This window comes from Orcinus orca, chromosome 4 (assembly GCF_937001465.1).
Source record: "Orcinus orca chromosome 4, mOrcOrc1.1, whole genome shotgun sequence".
NCBI lineage: Eukaryota > Metazoa > Chordata > Mammalia > Artiodactyla > Delphinidae > Orcinus > Orcinus orca.
The window spans coordinates 45,746,028-45,765,203 of NC_064562.1; positions in this window are offsets into that span (position 1 = coordinate 45,746,028).

Below are 19,176 nucleotides of genomic sequence, written 5' to 3' on the forward strand. Positions count from 1 at the left end.
ATCTTAGATCATAAATATTTCTTAAATCCATTCACATTTTTCCAGCTCTGCTACCAATACCTTACTTCAAACTACCAGTTTCTCACCAGCTATTTATTTTTTTAAATTCCCTCCTCATTTGTTGATCCCCCCCTTTTTTTAGATATTTATGATATTAACTTTAATGGCATCCTAACTATGGTCCTCTTATCCTTCCGGTCTTCTCCGCTTTAGAACCAGAGTGATATGCATGTTAAAATTCAAATTTTATCATGTCTCCACTTCTTTTTCACTATTCTTAGGATAAATACTAAAACTTTCACCATGACCTTCAAGGCTTAACATGGTCTGGTCCTGCCTCATCTTCCACCTACAGCCCCTCATTCTCTGCATTCTAGACACATGATCTTCCTTTAATTTCTTGAACATGGCATTTGTCTACAGTGTTTAATTGTGTGTTTGAACCTATGTCTAGTACAGCATGAGGCACAGAGTAGTAGGCAATAAATATCTTGGTGAATGTGCAGGATGTGTGAATGAATGTGTGAATGAATGAATGATGATGTTGCAGGACACTGTCATACTGGGCAGATATGTAGTACTAGAATTCTTGCTCTGCCATGCAAAATACACTAAGTTGTTTTCTTCATAAATTAGCCACTAGTCAGCACTGCATACTATGGAAAGAACTCAAGTTACAACTCAAAGCAATAGTTCTTTGATTTCCATGACAAGAGATATTTATCCGCACTATGATTAGGAATACAAAGGCTGCTTTTTAAATCATATGCATTTATTAAAATATTGTTCATTCATAGGTTTAATCCATAGAAAATATCTCTATATGAAGATGTTAAATAATAAATTTATACATGCGGAAAGACTCGCATTTTGACTGAGAAAGGCACAGATGCATTTGAGAGTAAAAATAACTTCAATAGCAATTTCTTTGAAGAATACAATTTTAAAATAAATATGTAGTTCATGCTGTTTTCTGAATGGGATTGCTGAATTGATTCTGCACTGGGAGTTGTAATTTAACCTGGTAAATCTATCCTATGATCCAGTGAAGAGGAAGTTAGAAGATTAATATCTACTATGAACTACACAATGTACTAAGGATTTAACATATGCTATCTCTCTTAATCCTTACCACAGCCTGGAGGGTTACCTGCCATTATCTCTAGTTTACTATTAGAAAATATTAAGGGGCAGATCCATTATTTCTCTGACTCTAAAGGCATCTCTTGATTTCCTGTGATTAATTGCAGAGCTCCCCTTCTCATTATCTCTCCTTCTCAATAACCATCATAGATCCTTCTTATCTACAGAGATTTCCAAGTTGCTGAACTCTTGTTAAGCCAACAGTCGCTCATGTTACTCCAAGTTACTCCTAACTGTACTTACGGAATTGACTTTAGTGTTGTCTTGATGGCTTCATTATCTTCGTTTCTACCATTCTTTGAAGGAGATGATTCATTGAAGATGAATCATTGGCTTAAAACTCTTTCACTTTCAGAATTTATTGTCATTTATCTGAATAGAAAATATTGAAATTTGAGGATTCTGGTTTCATCAAAGTTATCTGTTTTAAAATATACCTGTACACATTCAGTGACCTGTCTTTTAATTATATGTTTAATATTACCTCTTTCTAAAGACTGTATGTTAAAGGCTCTCTTCTGGGCTACTCACCCAGTTTTCTGTATTTAAACTTGACCTCTCCCAGTATATTATAAATTCTAAAGGAAATCATTTTAAATCCAAAAGTTTATATAATAAATATTTGGACAAAGAGTAAAACATTCTGATGTCTTCTATACAGTGTCGATTATTAGACTCACAGATTTGGGTTTAATGTTATTAAACCAAAGTCAGTCACAGAGAAGATTGGCTGAATTTTAAATTTTCATATGAATAGTGTCTAATTTTAAAGTCAACCCTGTTTGAATTAGCCAATTAAGATGTAGCCTCCAGTTTTATATTGCCAGTAACTTGCTAAGCATTTCACCACCAGCTGGCTTTCTTTCTGTCTTTTGTGCAAGAAAGAGAAAAAAAAAATACTTGTTTTTTCATGAAGGTTTTTAGTCCAAAAAATAACTTTTATGTTTTTTTGTAAAAATGACATGTGTCATCCATGAAAACAAAACAAAACAAAAAAAATCTCCCAAATCATCAACTTTTATTGCTCATTAATCCTGCTTGGATTAATAGAAAGGTGATAGAACAAATTTTATTTAAACATGAAATCATACTATATCACCATAAAATATTGTCAAATAAACACAAATCTGGATTTGGATAATGAAAAGCTTAATTTAGAAGAAAGACTATTGAAATAGTTTCCAATCTCAGAAGTCTTCAAGCATCTCAACATCAAACAGAAAGTCTTTTCTTTTGTAAGGTAAGGAGAAGTGTTATGAGTTGAATTGTGTCTCCCCAAAAGATACGTTGAAATCTCCACTACCTCAGAATGTGACCTTATTTGGAAATAGAGTCATTGCACAGAGTTAAGATGAAGTCATACTGGAGGAGGGTGGGCCCTTAATCCAGTATGACTGTACGAAGACCATGTGAAAATAGGAGGGAAGACTGCCATGTGAAGGTAGATGCAGATGTTGGAGTGATGTGGCTATAAACCAAGGAATGCCAATGATTAACGGCCACCCCCAGAAGCTAGAAAGAGGCAGGGAAGGATTGTACCGAGTCTCAGGGGGAACATGGCCTTGCTGACACCTTGAAGACCTTTTGGACTTCCAGCCTCCACAACTGTAAGAGAATAAATTTCTTTTGTTTTAAGCCACCCAGTTTAGGATAATTTGTGACAGCAGGCCTAAGAAATAAATGCAAAGAGTAAGGAAAGATTAGCAGGAACTTTTAAGAGGAAGTTGGGCAAGCAAGAGGAAATGACCAGGGAGTCTGATAGGCAAAGTACCCTGCTGTGGTCAGCCAGTTATTGGAATAAGCTGATAAAGGGAGCTTGTCCTGGTTTTTAGTGTTTGCTCAGGCTTGGAGATGAGCAGAATTGACAGCAAGGAGAGAGGCCTGACTAAGGTTTCACTAAGAAAAAGCAGAGGGTGAAGCCAAATCCAGCCTCTGTACCCCGACATCGAATTAAATCTCTGACACAGAGTTTTGGGTGAAGTCTAAAGAATAGCTTTATTGCTTTGCCAGGCGAAGGGGGCCACAGAGGGCTAATGCCCTCAAAACTGTGTGTCCCCAAATTGGAGGGGTTAGTGAGAAGCTTTATAGTAATGGTTCAAAGAGGGCATGGTCAGCTCGTGGACATTCTTCTGATTGGTTGGTGGTGAGGTAAGTAGGAGTCAGCATCATCAACCTTCAGGTTCCAACTGATCTGGGGTCTATGTGTAGCATACCACCATTAACCATTAATTTCTTCCACCTAGTGAGGGTTTGTGTCTGCAAAACAGCTCAAATATATTGTTCTATGTATCTCTTGATGGGGAACCAGGACCTTGCCCCAAGGCTGCACTATTGTTTCTCTTGACTGTTTGTTTCTCCTTTGTCTCACATCCTCTCCCTTCCCTAATTAACAAACTGCTTGAGTCTGCCTGTTGGAACTCAGGGAAGCTCATGGTGGCTGAATGAAGCCTATTTCCTGTAATCAGAGAAATGGGAGACACAGGCTTTTGTGTACAGGAGCCCCATAGGGCCCTGTTCAGTATCAAGGGTAAGAACTGGGCAGTTGTGAGCACTTGGTCAGTATGAAATTCATTTTATTTGAATTGCAATGGAAAAATAATTAAGTGAAACTATACAGACTGATGAAATTCAGATGCCTCTATTTTTCAAACTTTTGTTTTTTTATTTTGTTTTGTCTGTGTGCGTGTATGTATGTGGTTTATCTTTTTATTTGTAACTGTAGTTTCTAGTGGAGTTAGACTAAAAAACTGAGAAAAAATGTCTTACTGTATAATTTTTAAAAGACTTTTTTTAAATGTAAAAAATATACTGGCTTATCAAAGCTGGTATACTTGTAAGTTCTATATATCTGGTCCTTTGAGTAGGTACTTGAGTTTGCAATTCCTGGTCTAAGATTGAGGTTGGTTGAGAAAAGAAGGGTGAGTGGTGAATTTGTCACTGCTAGAAGTGTGATAGAGTAAGGGGGAAGAAGAAATTAGTGAGGGCCAAGTTGCAATGGATATAAAGTGCTTTTCTGTATGCAACACTGCAAGAACATCAAACAGAAATGTTCCCACTGTATAAGAAAATAATATATTTTGAGAGACTGTGTTGGAGACAACAAGCCCAGTAGAGTCTGTTGCCAACTTCAGTGTACTCTGCAATTCCCTCACGGCCATAGTGCTTTACCATCTCCTGTAAGTAACTTGTTCCAGTCCTTCAAACTTGACTAATAATCAGAAAGAAATGTGAAAGAAGGAAAAGGAGGAGTTGGAGAAGGAGAAGAATAAGAAGTAGCAGAAGTGGGGGTCGGACAATAGCATATGCAAAAGCAAATGAAGCACTTACATTAAATGAGAGAATTAGCATAAAGGGCTTAGAACTATGTCTGCAAATAGTAAACATTCACTGTATTAGACATACATCACAAAAGTAATCATCCAAAGAGACACAGAAAATTGTCTGACAAATAACTGCTTACACTCTCAAAGAAATTACAACTGTCTCTCAGAGAGAGCAGGGAGAGAGAGAGAGAAAAAAAAACAGAGAGAGAGAGATTGCTGCTATGCTCTGTTTGTGTCCCCCCAAAATTCAAATGTTGAAATCTCAATGCCCAATGTGATGGTATTAGGAAGCTAGGTCTTTGGTACCTTATATTAGTGCCCTTATAAAAGGGACCCTATAGAACTCTCACTCCTTCCTTTCTGCCACATGAGGATATAGAAAGAAGTTGGAGTCTTGCATCCTAAAAGAGGGCCCTCACCTGACCATGCTGGCATCATGATCTGGGACTTCTAGTTTCCAGAACTGTGAGAAATAAATTTCTTCTGTTTATAAGCTACCCAGTTTGTGGAATTTTTTTTATAGCAGCCTGAACAGACTAAGATATATATCTTATATATACATACCCACACAGAGGAGAGAGCTGAAAAAGGAAACACAATGATACAAAGGACATTACAAAGCAACAAAAAGATTAAAATTTATGAGGCAGAGCTTAAAATAGAAATGAGAGACAAAAATAAACATGACTAGAGACATGAAACTGTGGGAAACACCAAAAACTAGAATAAATGTGACTAAAAAAGGTATTGACACAAAACATGGGTGGGCTTGAAGAGCTCATTCAAAACAAAATTGAAACAAGAAAGCTCTATCATATATGAACTACATTGGAAGCACCAAAAACTAGAATAAACACTAATAAAATAATGTTGGGGCCACAAGTAGGCTTGAAGGGAATAGTCTTGAAGAAATCACTCAAAATAAAATTGGCAAGAATAAGAAAATGAAAATGATTGTAAAGTTGATAATAGAAATAAAAATCCATCAATAGGTATCCAACAAATGAATAGTTGGTACCCAAAAAGAAGAGGACAAAAGAAATTAAATAAAAATAAACAAACAAATATACTAATTGTCTTTAAAAAAAGAATTTAATTTGCTGATAAAACAGCACACAGTGCCCTTAGGACAAACTGATATCTAGTGTTGCATACTGAATTGTATTTTGGGGAATTTAGTAACCTAAAAGAATAAAGAAGCAAGAGATCTCAATGAAATAAGGAAGCTACCACAATGCTAAACCACAGACTATTAAGCATACCAACTAAACACTGAGAAAGCTTCAATAAGCAGAGGCAGCATGCAAAGAAGCAACACAGCACATTTCTGACCTCAGGCTGGACACAGTTCTTCCCACGATATAAATGTCTCATCCTGAAAGGCATAGCCAATAATCTACCTATCTCTATATCTATCTATCTATCTATGTATCTACCTACCTACCTACCTACCTATCTATCTTTAAAAATATTCTTCAGTGCTTACTCTTATTGCTATGGTTTACATAGTCACACTCACCTCTTTGGAAAAACATTTTCTTTTTCTTAAGGTAGGGAGGAAAAGTAATACCAACCATTAATTCTACTTATCCTTGTAAAGCGTGACTAAGTGTTATCTGCTAGTGTGGTAGTGTCAATTTGTAGGTCTCAGAGCTGTTTCTCATATGTCAACATGTGGCAGGTAGATCATGAGCTTTCCTGACAAATTACACAGTAACAAATAAACATAACCTTTCCTTTCCACTTTGGATGAAATATTACTAATTCAGGGCAACAACACTGATTTCTAATGTTGATCTGAAAATCTGGACTGCAGTTATATGATTTTGATTAACTTTTAAATGATGTGGCATCTGAATTATTTGTTGACAAATTCAATTTGTTTTATAGCTCAAACTTTTCAAAACATGGGACCCATATTCATTACAGTACATCTCATTATAATAAATGAAATTTAAAATCAATATAAGGCAGCTTCAAGACGGTGGAGGAGTGAGATGTGGAGATCGCCTTCCTCCCCACAAATACATCAGAAATACATCTACATGTGGAACAACTCCTACAGAACACCTACTGAATGCTGGCAGAAGACCTCAGACTTCCCAAAAGGCAAGAAACTACCCACGTACCTGGGTAGGGCAAGAGAAAAAAGAAAAAAACACAAAAGAATAGGGATGGGACCTGCACCAGTGGGAGGGAGCTGTGAAGGGGGAAAGGTTTCCACACACTAGAAGCCCCTTCGTGGGCGGAGACTGTAGCTTCAGAGCCGCGGAGGAGAGCGCAGCAACAGAGGTGGAGAGGGCAAAGCAGAGAGATTCCCGCACAGAGGATAAGTGACGACCAGCACTCACCAACCCGAGAGGCTTGTCTGCTCACCCGCTGGGATGGGCGGGGCTGGGAGCTGAGACTCGGGCTTCGGAGGTCGGATCACAGGGAGAGGACTGGGGTTGGCTGCATGATCACAGACTGAAGGGGGCTAGTGCGCTACGGCTAGCTGGGAGGGAGTCCGGGGAAAAGTCTGGACCTGCCGAAGAGGCAAGAGACTTTTCCTTCCCTCTTTGTTTCCTGGTGCGCGAGGAGAGGAGATTAAGAGAGCTGCTTAAAGGAGCTCCAGAGACGGGCATGAGCCGCGGCTATCAGCACGGACCCCAGAGACGGGCATGAGACGCTAAGGCTGCTACTGCCGCCACCAAGAAGCCTGTGTGCGAGCACAGGTCACTATCCACACCTCCCCTCCCGGGAGCCTGTGTAGCCCACCACTGCCAGGGTCCCGGGATCCAGGGACAACTTCCCCGGGAGAATGCATGGTGCGCCTCAGGCTGGTGCAACGTCATGACGGCCTCTGCCTCAGCAGGCTCTCCCCGCACTCCGTACCCCTCCTTCCCGCCCCCCCTCCCCCGCCTTAGTGAGCCAGAGGCCCCTAATCAGCTGCGCCTTTAACCCCGTCCTGTCTGAGCGAAGACAGACACCTTCAGGTGACCTACACACAGAGGCGGGGCCAAATCCAAAGCTGAACCCCGAGAGCTGTGCGAACAAGGAAGAGAAAGGGAAATTTCTCCCAGCAGCCTCAGAAGCAGCGGATTAAATCTCCACAATCAACTTGATGTACCCTGCATCTGTGGAATACATGAATAGACAACAAATCATCCCAAATTAGGGAGGTGGACTTTGGGAGCAATGTTATATATATTTTTTGCCCTTTTTCTCTTTCTGTGAGTGTGTATGTATATCTTTCTGTGTGTGATTTTGTCTGTATAGCTTTGCTTTTACCATTTGTCCTAGGATTCTGTCTGTCTGTTATTATTATTATTATTTTTAGTATAGTTTTTAGCACTTGCTATCATTGGATTTGTCTTTTGGTTTGGTTGCTCTCTTTCTTTCTTTTTTTAAATTACTTTTTAATTTTTAATAATTTACTTCTTATTTTAATAACTTTATTTATTTATTTTCTTTCCTTCTTTCTTTTTTCTCCATTTTCTTCTGAACTGTGTGGCTGACAGGGTTTGGGTGCTCCGGCTGGGTACCAGGCCTCTGACTCTGAGGTGGGATAGCCAAGTTCAGGACATCGGTCCACCAGACACCTCCCGGCTCCACGTAATATCAAACGGCAAAATCTCTCCCAGAGATCTCCATCTCAATCAAAGGCCCAGCTCCACGCAAGGACCAGCGGGCTACAGTGCTGGACACCCTATGCCAAACAACTAGCAAGAAAGGAACACAACCCCACCCATTAGCAGAGAGGCTGCCCAAAATCATAATAAGGTCACAGAAACCCCAAAGCACACCACTGGATGCGGTCCTGCCCACCAGACAGACAAGATCCAGCCTCAGCCTCCAAAACACAGGCACTAGTCCCCTCCACCAGGAAGCCTACACAACCCACTGAAACAACCTTAGCCACTGGGGACAGACACCAAAAACAATGGGAACTACGAACTTACAGCCTGCGAAAAGGAGACCCCAAACACAGTAAGTTAAGCAAAATGAGAAGACAGAGAAACACACAGCAGATGAAGGAACAACGTAAAAACCCACCAGACCAAACAAATGAAGAGGAAATAGGAAGTCTACTTGAAAAAGAATTCAGAGTAATAATAGTAAAGGTGATACAAAATCTTGAAAATAGAATGGAGAAAATACAAGAAACGTTTAATAAGAACTTAGAAGAACTAAAGAGCAAATAAAAAATGATAAACAACACAATAAATGAAATCAAAAATTCTCTAGAAAGAATCAATAGCAGAATAACTGAGGCAGAAGAATGGATAAATGACCTGGAAGATAAAATACTCGAAATAACTATTGCAGAGCAGAATAAAGAAAAAAGAATGAAAAGAATTGAGGACACTCTCAGAGACATCTGGGACAATATTAAATGCACCAACATTCGAATTATAGGGGTCCCAGAAGAAGAGAAAAAGAAAGGAACTGAGAAAATATTTGAAGAGATTATAGTTGAAAACTTTCCTAATATGGGAAAGGAAATAGTTAATCAAGCCCAGGAAGTGCAGAGAGTCCCATACAGGATAAATCCAAGGAGAAACATGCCAAGACACATATTAATCAAACCATCAAAAATTAAATACAAAGAAAAAAGATTAATAGCAGCAAGGGAAAAACAACAAATAAAATACAAGGGAATCCCCATAAGGTTAACAGCTGATCTTTCAGCAGAAACTCTGCAAGCTAGAAGGGAGTGGCAGGACATATTTAAGGTGATGAAAGGGAAAAACTTACACCCAAGATTACTCTACCCAGCAAGGAACTCATTCAGATTCGACAGAGAAATTAAAACCTTTACAGACAAGCAAAAGCTTAGAGGATCCAGCACCACCAAGCCAGCTTTACAACAAATGCTAAAGGAACTTCTCTAGGGAGAAAACACAAGAGAGGGAAAAGACCTACAATAACAAACACAAAACAATTAAGAAAAATGGTAATAGGAACATATATACTGATAATTACCTTAAATGTAAATGGATTAAATGCTCCAACGAAAAGACATAGACTGGCTGAATGGTTACAAAAACAAGACCCATATATATGCTGTCTGCAAGAGACCCACTTCAAACATAGGGACACATACAGACTTAAAGTGAGGGGATGGAGAAAGATATTCCATGCAAATGGAAATCAAAAGAAAGCTGGAGTAGCAATTCTCATATGAGACAAAATAGACTTTACAAGAAAGACTATTACAAGAGACAAAGAAGGGCACTACATAATGATCAAGGGATCAATCCAAGAAGAAGATATAACAATTGTAAATATTTATTCACCCAACATAGGAGTACATCAATACATAAGGCAAATGCTAACAGCCATAAAAGGGGAAATCGACAGTAACAAAATCATAGTAGGGGACTTTAACACCCCACTTTCACCAATGGACAGATCATCCAAACTGAAAATAAATAAGGAAACACAAGGTTTAAATGATACATTAAACAAGATGGACTTAATTGATATTTATAGGACATTCCATCCAAAAACAACAGAATAAATTTTCTTCTCAAGTGCTCATGGAACATTCTGCAGGATAGTTCATATCTTGGGTCGCAAATCAAACCTTGGTAAATTTAAGAAAATTGAAATCGTATCAAGTAACTTTTCTGACCACAGAGCTATGAGAGTAGATATCAATTACAGGAAAAAATCTGTAAAAATACAAACACATGGAGGCTAAACAATACACTACGTAATAACCAAGAGATCACTGAAGAAATCAAACAGGAAATCAAAAAATACCTAGAAACAAATGACAGTGAAAACACAATGACCCAAAACCTATCAGATGCAACAAAAGCAGTTCGAAGAGGGAAGTTTAGAGCAATACAATCCTACCTCAAGAAACAAGAAACATGTCAAATAAACAACCTAACCTTACACCTAAAGCAATTTAAAAAAGAGGAACAAATACCCCCACAGTTAGCAGAAGGAAAGAAATCATAAAGATCAGATAAGAAATAAATGAAAAACAAATGAAGGAAATGATAGCAAAGATCAATAAAACTAAAAGCTGGTTCTTTGGGAAGATAAACAAAATTGATAAACCATTAGCCAGTCTCATCAAAAAAAAAGAGGAAGAAGGCTCAAATCAATAGAATTAGAAATGAAAAAGGAGAAGTAAAAACTGACATTGCAGAAATGCAAAGGATCATGAGCGATTACTATAAGCAACTATATGCCAATAAAGGGGACAACCTGGAATAAATGGACAAATTCGTAGGAAAACACAACCTTCCAAGACTGAACCAGGACGAAATAGAAAATATAAACAGACCAATCACAAGCACTGACTGAGACTGTGATTAAAAATCTTCCAACAAACTAAGGTCAAGGACTGGATGGCTTCACAGATGAATTCTATCAAACATTTAGAGAAGAGCTAACACCTATCCTTCTCAAACTCTTCCAAAATATAGCAGAGGGAGGGACACTCCCAAACTCATTCTATGAGGCCACCATCACCCTGATATCAAAACCAGACAAAGATGTCACAAAGAAAGAAAACTACAGGCCAATAACACTGATGAATGTAGATACAAAACTCCTCAGCAAAATACTAGCAAATAGAATCCAACAGCACATTAAAAGGATCATGTACCATGATCAAGTGGGGTTTATACCAGGAATGCAAGGATTCTTCAGTATACGAAAATCAATCAATGTGATAAACTATATTAAGAAATTGAAGGAGAAAAACCATATGATCATCTCAATAGATGCAGAAAAAGCTTTCGACAAAATTCAACACCCATTTATGATAAAAACCCTCCAGAAGGTAGGCATAAAGGGAACTTACCTCAACATAATAAAGGCCATATACGACATACCCACAGCCAAACTCATTCTCAATTGTGAAAAACTGAAACGATTTCCACTAAGATCAGGAACAAGCAAGGTGGCCCACCCTCACCACTATTATTCAACATAGTTTTGGAAGTTTTAGCCACAGCAATCAGAGAAGAAAAAGAAATAAAAGGAATCCAAATCAGAAAACAAGAAGTAAAGCTGACACAATAGTATATATAGAGAATCCTAAAGACACTACAAGAAAACTTTTAGAGCTAATCAATGAATTTGGTAAACTAGGAGGATACAAAATTAATGCACAGAAATCTCTGGCATTCTTATACACCAATGATGAAAAATCTGAAAGAGAAATTAAGGAAACACTCCCATTTACCACTGAAACAAAAAGAATAAAATACCTAGGAATAAACCTACCTAAGGGGACAAAAGACCTGTATGTAGAAAACTATAGGACACTGATGAAAGAAATTAACGATGATACAAACAGAGGGAGAGACATACCATGTTCTTGGATTGGAAGAATCAATATTGTGAAAATGACTCTACTACCCAAAGCAATCTACAGATTCAGTGCAATCTCTATCAAACTACCAATGTCATTTTTCACAGAACTAGAACAAAAAATTTCACGATTTGTATGGAAACACAAAAGACTCCGAATAGCCAAAGCAATCTTGAGAAAGAAAAATGGAGCTGGAGGAATCAGGCTCCCAGACTTCAGACTATACTACAAAGCTACAGTCATCAAGACAGTATAGTACTGGCACAAAAAGGGAAATACAGATCAATGGAACAGGATAGAAAGCCCAGAGATAAACCCATGCATATATGGTCACCTTACCTTTGATAAAGAAGGCAAGATTATACAATGTAGAAAAGACAACCTCTTCAATAAGTGGTACTGGGAAAACTGGACAGGTACATGTAAAAGAATGAAATTAGAGCACTCCTTGACACCATACACAAAAATAAACTCAAAATGAATTAAAGACTTAAATGTAAGGCCAAACACTATAAAACTCTTAGAGGAAAACACAAGCACAACACTCTATGACATAAATCACAGCAAGATCCTTTTTTACCCACCTCCTAGAGAAATGGAAATAAAAACAAAAATAAACAAATGGGACCTAATGAAACTTCAAAGCTTTTGCACAGCAAAGGGGACCATAAACAAGACGAAAAGACAACTCTCAAAATGGGAGAAAATATTTGCAAATGAAGCACCTGACAAAGGATTAATCTCCAAAATTTACAAGCAGGTCATGCAGCTCAATATCAAAAAGACAAACAACCCAATCCAAATATGGGCAGAAGACCTAAATAGACATTTCTCCAAAGAAGATATACAGATTGCCAACAAACACATGAAAGAATGCTCAACATCACTAATCATTAGAGAAACACAAATTGAAACTACAGTGTGCCATCATCTCACACCAGTCAGAATGGCCATCATCAAAAAATCTAGAAACAATAAATGGTGGAGAGGGTATGGAGAAAGTGGTACCCTCTTGCACTCTTGGTGGGAATGTAAATTGATACAGCCACTGTGGAGAACAGTATGGAGGTTCTTTAAAAAACTAAAAATAGAACTACCATATGACCCAGCAATCCCACTACTGGGCATATACCCTGAGAAAACCATAATTCAGAAAGAGTCATGTACCACAATGTTCATTGCAGTTCTATTTACAATAGCCAGGACATGGAAGCAACCTAAGTGTCCATCAAGAAATGAATGGAGAAAGAAGATGTGGCACATATATACAATAGAATATTACTCAGCCATAGAAAGAAACGAATTTGAGTTATTTGTATTGAGGTGGATGGACCTAGAGGTTGTCATACAGAGTGAAGTAAGTCAGAAAGAGAAAAACAAATACCGTATGCTAACACATATATATGGAATCTAAAAAAAAAAAAAAAAGAAATGGTTATGAAGAACCTAGGGGCAGGACAGGAATAAAGATGCAGATGTAGAGAATGGACTTGAGGACTCGGGGAGGGTAAGGGTAAGCTGTGATGAAGTGGGAGAGTGGTATGGACTTATATATACAACCAAATGTAAAATAGATAGCTAGTCGGAAGCAGCCACATAGCACAGGGAGATCAACTCATTGCTTAGTGACCACCTATAGGGGTGGGTTAGGGAGGGTGGGAGGGAGATGCAAGAGGGAGGAGATATAGGGATATAAGTATATGTATAGCTGATTTACTTTGTTATAGAGCAGAAACTAACACTCCATTGTAAAGCAATTATACTCCAATAAAGATGTTATAAATAAATAAAATTTTATTTGTATTGAAGATATTGGAGCAAATGTTAAATAGCCATTAAAAATACTGGTTTTGAAACACTTAATAAAATATATAATGTTCAGGATATAATCATAAGAAGAAAGAAAAATAGATACAAAGTCATATTTATAATATCTCAATTTTAGAAAAAAATATATAATCTATACCTAAAGTAACTCTGACAAGAAATATGTTAGTCTGTTAATTGTGAATATCTCTGGGTTATGAAATTATGGTTGATCTTTAATTTTATTCTTTGTTTTTGTTGAATCTTCTAAGTTGTCACCATTATACATGGGTTTGATAATAAAGACATAAAATTTTATAAAAAGTGATCTATAGAAGAAAAAAAGGAAAAATATCCCTTGATATGAAAAAGTTTGGAATTAGTGCCTTAATGCTATAATGGAAATTAGCAAGGTAAAAAGAAAGGTAAATTGATTACTCCATTTCTTTCTTCCAAGATGACACGTGAGCTTCTCTTTAGGCTTTAACATTCATTAACATTAACCAATCACTTTGTTACTTGACCAGCTAGAAGAATATTCAAGCTCAACGTAAAGATGTGACATGCCTCCTTTAAGTCTGAAAACATAAATTGTAAAATGAATAAAATTAATGAAAATAAACAGAGGAATTATAATTTTTTATGTTAGCATGTTTTTCCTCTATTACATTTTATCTTTCAGTCTACTGAATAAAATATACTCAGGTAAACTCTTGTGTTTTCTATATCCTCCAACATTTATGCCATAATTGCTAGTAATAACAATACCAATAATAATAATAAATACAGTATGTCTAAAGCAGTTTTGAAATGAAAATCATATTATACAATTTAGTTTTTATTTAATGAACTGACTAGAAATTATTAAATGTAACATATATGGTCTCAGTTGTAACAAAAAACATTTAGTAAAGAAATATTTTAGTTGTGAGTTTAAAGTGCCCTAGAATGATAATATAGACATATTAAAATGAGTAAACCTTCCAAGTTAATAAGACTGTTATTACATTTCCAGGTTTTAGGTAAAAAAGTTGCCTAGCCTCTATTTTTAAGCATTACCAATCCTCACAATTAAAAGAAGAGATAAAATTGGTAGCTGAGGCAAGGGAGAAAAGTTAGCGCCCTGGTGAGTGCTCTATTTATTACTGCCTAATATAAGTCAGAATTTGTTACAGTTCCAAAAAGCTCTCTGAGAAGTATTTGATTAGGTATCTGAAAGAAATTCTTTAAAGAAATTATTCTTTAATAATTTGGAGAAAGCATCTAAACTATATTTCTAGTAGGTAAGACACCCTTTAATAATGGTTGTTTTGTTGCTGGACTTGCTTTAGAAAAAGCATATTGAACCATTTCACTGTTAAAACCATATGTGTGTATATATTTTGTTCTTACATGAACTCTTTTCCAGGGAAAGCCTGTACCTTGAAGCATTCTGGTGTGTTTCCAAGGCTCTTGTTCTCAGTCAGAAGCAAAGGTGAGGTCAGTAAGAGAACCTCAACCCATTCAGTATTTGGGTCTTTGTCAGCTATCACCAATGGCATTGTTTATGACAAATGAGGAGCCAGGCTTCCAGCTGAATTTCAGTGCAGTTATTTTTGTTTTAATGTATGTGTGAATCAATTAATCCTGTCATAGAAGGGCATCGTAAACTGTGTGCCAGAGTTAATGAGTCAGCCATTATCACATCATTACACCAGCTGGCATAATGTAGCATGTGTTGTTTGTCATAATATACACTGCCATGCTTAACAACCATTAATTGTTTACACGAGCAGTCGTATTTTTCTTCAAAGAACCTTCAGCGTAATATTTTGAAGTCTTTTTAAGTGAATAACTATTACAGAGAAAAGATATTCTCACTAAGAGAGCCCACAATGTAAGAAACTAAAATGAGGGGAAGACATTTGGAAGACAATGAAAGTCTTGAAGACCTTTCAGATAAAATCTCAATGCTGCAGGCTCAACTAAATCGTTAAGACTGACTTGCAATGCTGATTCAACTACCACTAGAAATGACCCCCTAAATGAAAGGAAAAATAAGGTCTTGAGAAAAAGTTGGTGAGGTGGAACTCCCTATTAGTATGAGTCAATGAGGTTTGTACCCATGATTCAGATACTACCACCAGGACTTCCTGAGAGAAGATACCATCATGGGTTTATAGTTATTTATTTATTTTTTTAATCATTATAAAAAGCTCGGCTGTTGTGGTCTTCTTGGCTGGTGAAAGGCAGTATGTGACCATCACAGTTCAAAGTTATAGTTTACCGGCTTTCTGGGGATTCGTTTTAGGCAACTTTTGAGTGTTTTCATTGACCGTATGGCTTTCTTCAGCCAAACATAGATACCACAAAATAAAGGTAAAGTTTTTGAAAGAGTCAGAAATAGAAATCACAGTAAACTTTATCTACTTTAACTCAAAACTTATTTTCTCAGTGGAGTTTTGGTTATAGGTTAACAACATCTGATAGCCAAAGAAATTTAAAAGGAACACAAATTTAATGAAACCATGAATGATTTCACAAGTAAAAAATTAAACTGAATACAAATAAGGAATTAGACTGAATATAAACAAGGAAACAAAAATCTAATAATGTATAACAAAGCACTTTGCAAAGTGTATATGCTACAAGCTACTACAATTATTGCTATAATTGTATTCAGGTTTTTTTTAAAAAATTGTTGGTTATGTAACAGTAAAATTGACCACAGAGGCTTCCTCTCTGTTTGGGAAGAACTACTCCTGTTTTTTTGAGAATTTCACTTTCAGGCACTTAGTTTTAGAAATATACATCCCATAATATATATTTTTATTTTTATAAGTGCAAACATGCATATATCTTTACATTTTGAAGTGGTTATAAAATAGATAACTAATAAGAACCTGCTGTATAAAAAAATAAAATTCAAAAACAAATAACATTTTGAAGTGGTAGAGCAAGCTTTTTTGCTATCATCTATAGATGCTACTGTATTTAATCCTCACCTGCATATATTCCTCAGTGACACCGCAGAAGTACTTAAAATAAACAAAGGAAAGCCAATATACAATCATCTATGATTTATTTGGTTGGAGAAATTTTTGTTTGTTTCTAAATTTACGTTATTGAAGTATAGTTGATTTACAATGTGTTAATTTCTACTATAGAGCAAAGTGATTCAATTATACATATATATACATTATATACATTCTTTTTTTATATTCTTTTCCATTATGGTTTGTCACAGGATATTGAATATAGTTCCCTGTGCTATACAGTAGGACCTTGTTGTTTGTCCATTCTATATATAAGAGTTTACATCTGCTAATCACAAACTCCCAATCCATCCCTCCCCAACACCCCCTCTCTCGACAACCACAAGTTTGTTCTTTATGTTTGTGAGTCTATTTCTGTTTCGTAGATAAGTTCATTTGTGTCATATTTTAGATTCCACATATAAGTGATATCATATGGTATTTGTCTTCTTTCTGATTTATTTCACTTAGTATGATAATCTCTAGGTCAATCCATGTTGCTGCAAATGGCATTATTTCATTCTTTTTTTATGGTTGAGTAGTATGGTTGGAGAAGTTTTTTCACACTTTAAAGTAAGGAAGACTTACCTATGATGATTATGAAAAATGCAGATTCCCAACGATTCTGATTCAGTTGATATCAATTATATATTAACTGGAACCCAGAATCTATCTTTCAAGAGCTCCCTACATGATTATGATATACTGATAGAGATTTCTAGGGTATAAATAAAGAAATAATAATAACAATAAAGTAGAAATGTGGTAGAAATGAAGGATAATAATAATTTTGAACTTAACAAAACTATAGAACTTCAAAACTATTTTACATTGCATTAAAATGTCATATTCTGAAATATTAAAAATATTTCAAAACACTATGTTTTTAAAATGTTTTAGTATTGGAGTTTTGATAAACTAATGTATCGAAAATATAAAAAGTAAAAAGTATGCATAATTCCCTTCCATAATTTGATGATCTGAAATTAGGTAAAAGTATTTCCATAGAGCCCATTTTCTTAGCAACATCAATACTTTCAGAAATTGAGGTGGCGAATAACATTCAAAATAAGTCTATGCTCTCCAATTTATTCTCCAAAAACATCCCGGTGATCTAATTACTACTAGAGATCTTCTAGGATCCATAGAACAAAAGGCGAAATGCGGACGGAACCAAGTGAAATTGCCAGCAGTCGTCTGGTTTTGACCCACAAAAAATGGTGATTTCATTTAGTTCAACCTATTATCAGTAGTGGAAAATATCTAAACCACATATTGAGTCCTGAACTAGAGTCACTAACACTGGAGGCCACACTGACATTTTAAATAGGATAAGCCATGAAAAAAGGATTGATGAAGGCAAATTAGTCCTTTAGCTGCTCCAGATATGTCTCATACCGTGAGTGAAACAGAAATGGAAATGTGAGCCTTCCCTGGAAATATAACAAAAAAGTTGTAAGACTTGCTTTGGGGCCTTTCCACGGTCTGGTCTTTTGCCTGGAATACCCTTCAGGTCTCAGATTAAATGTCAGTGCTTCAGAGACTTTTTTACCCATAAGATTTAAAGTAAGTCCTCTCCAGCCCATTCTCTCTCACAGAACCTGTTTCTTTTCCCTCCCACCACACATCACAATTTGTGATTATATATTTGTGTCTTTGCTAATATCACAACAGTCTGTCTTCCATATGCTATTCTAAGTTCGAGGAGGACAAGAGTCATGTCCGTAGGTGCACAATAAAAATTTGTTACATGAATTATCTAGTTAAATCTACTTCTTTTTCATTAATATACAAGCATCCAAATCCCTGTGGGTTTTTTTTTTTTTTTTCATTTAAAGAGTTAGGGAAATCCCATGTAACCAAATAAACATAATGGAAAGGTAATCTCATTTTCAAAAGTAACTTCAAATAATTAAATTACATGTAAATAACTAAGAAGGTCAAAAGAGAAATCACTTTGAAAACTGTTAACGTCATACACCAAATAGTATTATTCTGGTTGGCAAGATATTTTGTCATATTCTACAAACAAGATACTTTACCATCAAAATTCAGACCTATATTAATTTTGAGGAGGTTTTTAGAAGCTTAAAAGAAGCTATCATATTTGACCAAGTAGAAGGGTAAACTTATTGGTTGGAACAGAAAAAAATTAAAATTTATTGTTTACAGAATTATCAATTGGTTAAAGGGTACTGATTGCCTAGCTCACCTCTTATGGGATACTGCTCTTGGAACATTCTATAATATTGCTAAATACACAATGCTGGAGTGCATGCCAGTCATGAGATTGTAGTTCATATAGCTGCCCTCCTAAAGATTAAACAAATCAGATATGTTGCACAGATAAAAATAAAAACACATAAAAGAAAGAAAAAAAGAAGAAAAGAAAGGAGACAGGGAGGAAGAAAAGGAGGGGAAAAGGGAAGGAAGGCAGGCTCTAGAAATGTATTAGCAGTAAGAAAAATACATTCACAAGTAAATGGTGTCACGTATAATTTGCTGGGAATTATTGAACTAAGATTTCAATATTCATTGAATTCAACAAGAAAAAGAATAATGATCTCAGTGC